Genomic DNA, 6,942 nt, shown 5'->3' with positions numbered 1-6,942 from the left:
GGTCCTGCCCACTGGGCTGTGGAGACGGCTCCTGCTCATGCCGATGGGGCCAGACTGTCCTTGCATGCCCCCTCGATACATCACCTATGGCGTCACCTATGTTTGGGCACCCCCCTACCTCACACCCTGCTCCCTCACACATTGGGGGTGAGGGGCTGTGGGTCAGAAGTGAGGGGTACCCGCAGGGCCAGGGGCTGCAGGTTGGGTGTGAGGGGTACCAGAGGGCTGTTGGGGCTGTGGCTTGGGAGTGAGGCACAATGACATATCAGGGCTGCTCAGCACCACAACCTGTGTCCTGGTGAGCAAAGGGGGCAAGGGGAGCTCTAATTTTTCCATGAGGGGAAAAAAAAAAAATCAAATACTAAAGCACATACATGTTTAGAATTGATTTTGTTATAATGATTGAGGCACTGGTAGGCTTCCAAATTGCTTTAAAATTGTAAATATACCAATTAAGCATTGTGTTCAACTGACACCTATATATATAGCGGCGCTTCATTTTAACTGCAGAAAAACGTGGATTTGGAGGTTTTTAATCAGAGAATTTGGGATTTTTAACAGAGAAACCAGGATCCCTGCTAAAAAGTGGAATACAAGCTGGTCCTGAGTATTCTTCCTGGAATCTCAGTGCCAAGCCGACCACTGCAGTTACACCAGATAGGAGAAGCAAGAGGTGGCCTCTTCTGAATGCTCTGGAAACGTATCTACTGGAAAAGGAGAGACAGGAGCTGAGGGATCTGAAAGAGTTGTGGCTACAGACATGACTGATAAGTAAGAGGAGACAGTGCCTAAGCAAGTGGGATGGAGACCTTGCTTGATTGGCAAAGTAGGGTTTGTTTACTCCCCCTTTCTCCGCACAGACCATCTTGTGGCCATGGAAGGGGTCATTAGTGCAGCCAAAAGAGGAGACAGACTGGGCCTAAGTGACTCCTGGGGGTTACCCCGCGGTTTTTGTGGGTCAGTAGCAATGTACTCTGTAATTACCATGGTGCCTGTTCAGGAAGGTCAGATGGTGTTGTTTTCCTTCCATAATTGGGACTGAGCTATTAAGACCTAACTATCGCTAGGAGAGGGCATTTCCCTCTTCCCTCTCTGAAGCTGCAGTGGTGACATCCCCAAGAGCCTACTCTGTGTGTGGGAAAGAAAGACAAGGGATAAAAGGCAGCTGAGATGTGTCCTGCAGATAGGGACAAGGGCAGCTCCCTTCAAAAGGACATTCAAAAGCACACAGTACAATTTCCAGTCTGTAGAACTCCCTGGTAGCACATGGTAATCATTTGGGTTGTTATTATGGAAATATTACCCAAACCTCTTTGCCTGCTCCCAGAGCTCAGCCTGCAAGGATGCCCTGGTAGGCAGTAGCTGTGCCCAGGTAACATATGGGGAGCCTGCTCACAGCATAGCCTTTGCTTTTTTTTCTTCTGTCTCTTTTGGTCTTTCCAAAGCTCATATTGGGCATAACAGCAGTTTTTCAAGGATTCCCACATCTTCTGCCGCAATAGGTAGCTATGAAATTGGGGTAGATAGTATTGCCAACCCCACCGTGCCAAAAATCATGGGATGAACTCCTTTAAAAAAAAAAAAAAAAAATCAAGAGGTTGGCACGTAAATCATGAGATGCTATTTTTTAAAGTGTACGTGTGAGGATTATTTGTGAAGGTGTGGTGGGGTCTGGAGCTGGGGGAGGGAACCCCACATACCCTAGGACATGGGGTACTGTGGGTCAGGAGTGAGAGGCAGCAGCAGGGCTGGGGAGGGAGCGGGAGGGGGGGGCTGTGGCTTGGAAATGAAGAACAGACACTCAGAAACACAGCACCCAGCTGGTAAGTGGAGAGAAAGAGGGTGGTGGGGAGAGGTAAGCGGTGGGGGAAGGGGGTGATCGAGACCCCCCACAGTGAGGGAGGGAGTGGGGCAGGAGCACCAGCAGGGGTGAATGGGTCCAAAGGTGTATGTGTGGGGGTGCACAGCTCCCCGCAGCAGCGCACACCCCTGGGGGAGGCATGCGGGGCATGTGTCCCTCGCAGGGCAGAGGCAGGCTGCCTACTGTGGACTCAGGGCTCTGTACCCTGCTGCCTTTGCTCCAGCAGCTCAGCCGTGCGATGCTAGTGTGATTCCTGCTGCTGGGCAGGCAGGGGACATGATGTGCAGCTAACGTGCCCCATGTCCCCTGCCCTCCCACCGGGTGGCAATAGCATTGCATGACTGAGCTCCCAGGGCAAAGGCAGTAGGGTGCAGAGCCCTGAGCCCACAGCAGGCAGGTCACCTCTGCCCCATGGTGGGGGTCATGTGCCTCATGCCTCTCCTGGGGGTGCTGCTGCAGGGAGCCACAACCCTCCCGCTCCCCACACCTCTGGACGACCCGTCCTGGGGCCCCATTCACTGCTGCCACTGCTCCTTCCCCACTCCCTCCCTCACCGTGGGGGCCTCAATCTCCCCCCCTACTGCTTACCTCTCCCCTCGCCCATTCCCTCTTCACCGACTTACCAGCTGGGAAGATACGGAGATCTGATGATTCAATCAGGACATTGCGAGTCAGAGTTACTTTAACTTAGAAATCCCAAGTTTCACAATGGTTTTGCGACAGTTGGCATTACTAGGTAGATGCCAGGGTGACAATTGACAGTTGTTTTGTCTGCAGCTTTGCAAAGCAGAATTATGCAGGCTTCCCCGCACTGTACCGTGTGGGCTCCCCTCTGTGGTCACCTTGAGATGCAATGTCTGGACTGGAATACAGGCCTTTCCCATGCTTGGATCTGATGCACAATCAAATTAGGGAGGCAGGTTTGGGTCATGAGATTCAAATCCTAGACCTCCCTTTTGTCTGAGGTATTATGGACTCCATGTTCTGGTTTGGGCCAACTGGGAATATAAATCCTACCTAGTACTTCTATTCATTCTTTACAGAGAGGCTTGTTTGAGGGGCAGGTGCTCAAGTTGCCATGATGCTAAGATGATAAGGTCAAATCAGAGTCCTTCCCAGCCACCAGCAACAATCAGCCCTTCAGGTCCTCCTTACGCAAACCTGCTCCTATCCAGCCCCTTCCCACAGGGGTATTTGTATGCAGGGTTGTGACTTGAGCCACAGTAGATCTAAGGCTCAGGAACAAGGGGCGTGTACAGAAGTGCTCCATGCACATTTTACAGTGCTGTAATTTAGAGCACTTTTTTATAGCACTGTAAAGTTACAGCACTCTTAAACATGACAGAAGTACAGTATTTGGTGGGGTTGGGGGAGAAGGGGGTCTGAGCCTCCCTACACCTTCCAAGCTAGGAGGCAGGGGGCAGTTCACAGCCTCTTGGGGCTTCTCCACTGGTCATAAATTTGACCAAATACAGAAGTTATTTAAAGTGCGGTAGGTTGCTAAATTAGGTGCAGACAGAAGAGACAAGTTCCACCCTGTTCATAGATTCATAGATGCTAGGGTCGGAAAGGACCTAACAGATCATCGAGTCTGACCCCCTGCCTGGTTAGGAAAGAGTGATGCGGTCAGATGACCCCAGCCAGATGCCTATTCAGCCTTCTCTTAAAGACCCCCAAGGTAGGGGAGAGCACCCCCTCCCTTGGAAGCCCATTCCAAATTTTGGACACCTTTACCACGAGGAAGGTTTTCCTGATATCCAGCTTAATTCTGCTCTCTGTCAGTTTGTGACCATTGTTCCTCATTACCCCAAGAGGCGCTCTGGTGAACAAAGCATCTCCGATCCCTTGCTGCGTCCCCATAATGAATTTGTAGGCGGCCATAAAATCACACCTCAGCCTTCTCTTGCGGAGGCTAAAGAGGTCCAGGTCCCTCAGTCTCCCCTCATAGGGCTTGTCCTGTAAGTCCCTAACTATATGAGTGGCCCTCTTCTGGACCCTCTCGTGTCTATCAACATCCTTCTTGAAGTACAGTGCCCAAAACTGGACACAGTACTCCAACTGTGGTCTGACCAATGCTGCATAGAGGGGAAGTATCACTTCCTTGGATCTATTTGTCATGCATCTACCACTGATGCATGCTAAAATGCAGTTAGGCCCCTGAAAGCGGTTTACAGCCATGACTTAACACAAGTGTACAGCTGTAGAGCACTTTTAAAGAACATTACATGAGGAATCAGATGAAGGCACTCAAAGCGGAGTGCTTTCATTAACTTCTGTCTGTGCATGCCAGCAGCAAGGTTGGGTCAGTGCCGCCCAGATCTGCCCCCAGTGCTGTTTTCAGAACTGGGACGGGAGGGATTGGAGGGAGTTCCTGGCCTACGCAGGTGGCAGGGCAAGCTTGCATGCCCCCCCACTCCCCCCACACTTGGCCATGTGCCACCCCTCCCCCACTGCTTGGTAGCCAGGGGTACACTGCTGTGCTTCCAGTCGCCTGGGGGGTACAATGATCGAAAAAGGTTGAAAACCCCTGGTCTAACTCATGGTGTTTTCTGTGAAGCACAATGAGCTAGATGCCTAAACTGTTGCAAAATACAGGACTTCAAATTTAACACTTCATTTAACAAGGGTTAATGTAAAGTGCTGTACTCATTTTTAAAGTGCTGTAAAACTGTACACTTCTGTTAAGTCACAACAATAAAGCACTTTAAATGGCAAAAAAAAGCAACTTCTGTACACACCCAAGGTTTGGAGCTGCATGCCACCTTCTCTAACATTTGTGAGAGGGCTTTTCAGCTTCAGAAGTTGCAGTCTGACTGGTTTCCCAGCAGCCCAGACAGAATTTGAATATTGATATTGATCCAATGAGAGTCACTTCCTCCTATTATATGGTGACTGTTAATAATACATCTCTCCAAGCATTTTGCCAGTGGCAGTTCTCAGCAAAGCCTTGGACAGATGCCTTGGGGGGCAGCCTTTGCTTTAGTTGTTTTAAAATCCTACTCAGAAACACAATGGAAAGGTTTGGGGTTTTTTTTCTCCCCCTGGGAGCTAGAGCAGGAAGCCTGTGTGCCTGCTGGTGACACTGACTCACCAGCTGAAGCCCAGGGGCTCCGGTTACTGCATAGCAGCTAAACAAACCTGCTGAAGAATGCCAACAATGGGAGGATGTTTCTGTAGTTGTTTGCAGAGAGGGTGTTACCCACCGCTCCTTGCTCTGGCTCCTATGCCAAATAAACCTTCCTGATTAATCAAAGAGCCAGTGTTTTCAGAGCATGGCCACCGGCAGTACTAAATGTGCAGGGGCAGTGGCTTGGCAGCCTGGACTGTGAAGTTAAAAAGGAAGATGACAGTATATGCACAGGGGTGTAGGTTGTAGCTGTGTCGGTCTAAGGACATAGGCAGACAAGGTTCTTTGGGTAAATCCGATATCTTTTTTTAGACCAGCTCAAATAGTTGGAATATATGCACATGCATGCACGCACACACACACACACACACACACACACACACACACACTGATGCATTTGTACATGGGGCCTTGGTGCAACTGACACTGTTTCTTCTATTCAAGCTAGAACAGTGCATCACAAAAAGGTGTGCCCCTTCTCTCTGCCTCTTCCCAAATAAGAAGGCGGATCTTATAGCTGCACCTCCTTCCCCCCCTCCTTTCCCCCAGGAGCCCTGCCTCCCAGGTAACTACTCACCAGGAGACAGAAGCACTGCCCCTGAGGCAAAACCAGGTGTTTTTTCTATGTCCTCTGTGAGCTGGATGTGAAGAGGCCAGCCCGCTGGCTCCGTCAGGCTATTTTTTGTCCTGTGCAGACCAACATTCAAACAAAATCTCTTTCAATTCAGTTTATTTGCTTCAAGAATTTTTTTAAAACTCAGCCAAGGGTGGGAAGCAGACTATGAGTGACTGTGGCTGGGCTGGGTGGGTCTCCAGTCTGAAAGCAAGGGCTGTCCGAGTCAGCCAGCAGGGGAGAACGTAATCCACTTTGGTGAAAAACTCTCCCTAACAGAGACGAATCCTTCCCCACACCCTTTTTCTCAGCCTGGAGCAGGCTCTTGGCCTCAGCGCATGGTGGAAAGTGGCTGAAAGAAACTCCCTCCCTGACATGATACAGTCTTTTTGTTTCTTTTGCTCCCTGCAGTTTTCACACTGCTGGCAGCATAAACACAGGATTCATCAGCACTTCGCTCGCTGGGGAGAGCAGCTGAAATCTCCAAGCACAGGAGCTAACCTCACTGTCGGCTTGGGGCCATCCAGAGGCGGCAGGCTTGGTTCCTTTGGCTTCACATGTGTTTGTGTGTGTCACTGTCTGAAGCTGTGTGAGTCTCCTTTGCTGTGTGTGCCTGTACAGGCATATGTCACTCAGCCTGTTTGAGTGTGTCTGGGTGTAAGTGTGGACCTCCCTGCCTCTGTGTGTGACTCCCCCATCACCTGTGTGTGTTTGTCTCTGTATCTGTATGTATCTATGTACATGTATTGTTTATTCCTCTGTGTGTATCCATGTACGCAAACATCTCTCTACATGTGTGCGTACATCTTGCCACTTGTGGCCATCTGATTCTCATTTGAAGTGTAGGTCTCGCTGTGCCTACGTGCATGAGTATGTTTCTCTCTGACCTTGTGTGTCTTCCTCCATGTGCCTACGCACATGGGTGTCTCTCTGGCAGTGTGTGCATGTGTGGCTGTGTCTTCACAGTAAGCTAACCAGGCCTGTGAACAACCCACTGCTGCCACCTCGCACACAAGCAGTGACATTGTTGAGTCTCTTGACATATAGGTGTAGAGGCCTAACAAAGCAGCTGGGCACCTGGGGCAGCAGGACACATGGCGGGAAGTGGCAACTTCCAGGTGTCACCATGCTGCTGGCATAATTGTGCAGCTGTGGCAGCACCTGATGTTTTTCTGCCCTCTCTCCCACTAAAGTTAGCATCCCAGGTGGCTGCCCTGGTCACCCTACCTTAGTTGGGGTCCTGTGTGGGTGGATGTCCTTAGGCCACTCTTACAGACTGTTAGGTCTAGGGCAAGAGTGAAATGTTTTACACCATCACTTGGTGCCTGGCGATTTCTTATT

At 50.3% G+C, this 6,942-nt stretch overlaps 1 long non-coding RNA gene across 2 annotated transcripts; it reads right to left on the bottom strand.

Moving 5' to 3' along the window:
- Positions 1-517: 517 nt before the first annotated feature.
- LOC109280293 (uncharacterized) lies at positions 518-6,720 on the bottom strand. Of its 2 annotated transcripts, XR_002086561.2 has the most exons (3): positions 5,566-6,710; positions 1,310-1,568; positions 518-707 (listed from the first exon to the last, which is right to left on the bottom strand). It is a non-coding gene; the product is annotated as an uncharacterized LOC109280293 (long non-coding RNA). The 2 variants fall into 2 exon arrangements; XR_009459003.1 differs by having other exon boundaries at positions 518-1,568; positions 5,566-6,720.
- Positions 6,721-6,942: the final 222 nt, after the last annotated feature.

This window comes from Alligator mississippiensis, chromosome 1 (genome assembly GCF_030867095.1).
Source record: "Alligator mississippiensis isolate rAllMis1 chromosome 1, rAllMis1, whole genome shotgun sequence".
In the NCBI taxonomy this organism is placed as follows: domain Eukaryota; kingdom Metazoa; phylum Chordata; order Crocodylia; family Alligatoridae; genus Alligator; species Alligator mississippiensis.
The sequence above is the reverse complement of the archived record's forward strand: the minus strand, read 5'-3'. Positions and strand labels throughout refer to the sequence as shown.